Here is a 1,600-nt window from a genome sequence, read left to right as displayed (position 1 = left end):
AACAATACAGATATTGTGACGAACTAGTGACAAAATGTTGATGGTTACAATACTGTCGTCACAAATGTTTCTCGGTAACAAAAACGTCACATTCTTTGTGACAAATATATTTGGTAACCAGTTTGTCACAAATAGTGACGTAAAAAATAGTAACAATAATGTCACAATTACCGACTAACAAAATTGTCTCAAAACGGTCATATTTTGTAACTATTATATTGTCTGAAGTTTGTCACTGATTATGACGGATATATTGTCACAAAATGTAATAACTAATGACGAAAATATTATAATATATCCATCACAATTAGTAACACAAAAGAATATTCTCAAATCGTAGTAATTCTTCATAATCACCAATATTGCAAATAAATTAAAATTAAAATACCAAAAAACAATTTATTTATATAGGACAATATTTTGTAATACAATAAAATTAAATAATTAAATAACTAAACTTAGAACATAGATAAAATTAAAAATAAATACATTTAATGATTATCTATGATTTCTCGTATCAACCACCACCACAACTGTAGCAATAACCATGATCACCGAGGCTATGTTGCATGTCTTCCTCCACCTTCGTTCTCTTGACAGAGGCCATCGTACAAGGCCCACTGTGAAGAAATAGGATGGTGATCGATCAAACATCACATATCTGAGCAGTGGTAATCAAGATTTAAAAAGTATGTTAGTTCGATAGAGATAATGGGTTTGTAATATTAACAAAGTCATACAAAATTTACTTACTGGACTTGGCAAAACTGCAGTTGCACACACCAAAAGAAATCAACTTTCACGTGCTCTGTTTAGAGTCCATTAACCTGGAGATGAGATTTGGTAGATTCATCTTTGAGGATTAAGAAGAAGAAGCGCCTGTTGTTTCAGAAAAAATAAGCAATTTTATTTTCTTTACACATGGAAATATAAAATCAGATTGATATTTATGCAGAGAACTATATCAACAAGAAACTAAGGTATTTCACTTACATATAGGTTAACAATCAAGACGGCTTTCTGGAATTCCAGTGGTCAACCCTACCACCGCCACCTTCGCTGTACACCCAAGAAAGACGACATGGTTAGCAACAGAACCACTTTCGAAGATAGAGATAAACTCGAACAATCTCAAAAGAAAGAACCACACAATTGACAAAACAAAAGAGAGAAGAGAGAGCAAATTGAAAGAAGAAAAAGAAACTGTCCTAGGGTTTTCGGTGGAGGCGGCCAATTAATAATAAGTCGGGAAGAATATTTTTTTATAGACATGCATTAGGGTATTGTTAATCCTAGTTATATTTATGTGTCTCATTTAAATATTATTATTTTGGAAATAAATCAAAATATATCATATAATCTTAGATTCTTCGAAACAATAAAAATTTAGATAATATTTGATTAGTGTATTTTCAGTTGCGATTGATTATGTATATGGTATTCATATTATTTGTTTTAATTGTACGGTTTAAAATTTATATTTTAGGGTTTGGAGTATATGCCTACAGGCTACAGGGGTTGGGATTAATATGGTTAAGGTCTGAAAATAAGATTAAAATCTTAAAATTTACAAATGGAAAACTACAAATTTTTATAAGTG

At 30.6% G+C, this 1,600-nt stretch overlaps 1 long non-coding RNA gene across 1 annotated transcript; it reads right to left on the bottom strand.

The window, feature by feature from the left end:
- Nucleotides 1–400: 400 nt before the first annotated feature.
- LOC108838724 (uncharacterized) lies at nucleotides 401–1,271 on the bottom strand. The gene is made up of 3 exons (XR_001947566.2): nucleotides 994–1,271; nucleotides 754–879; nucleotides 401–661 (listed from the first exon to the last, which is right to left on the bottom strand). It is a non-coding gene; the product is annotated as an uncharacterized LOC108838724 (long non-coding RNA).
- Between the last annotated feature and the right edge of the window lie 329 nt (nucleotides 1,272–1,600).

Source organism: Raphanus sativus, unplaced genomic scaffold (assembly GCF_000801105.2).
Source record: "Raphanus sativus cultivar WK10039 unplaced genomic scaffold, ASM80110v3 Scaffold0807, whole genome shotgun sequence".
In the NCBI taxonomy this organism is placed as follows: domain Eukaryota; kingdom Viridiplantae; phylum Streptophyta; class Magnoliopsida; order Brassicales; family Brassicaceae; genus Raphanus; species Raphanus sativus.
The sequence above is the reverse complement of the archived record's forward strand: the minus strand, read 5'-3'. Positions and strand labels throughout refer to the sequence as shown.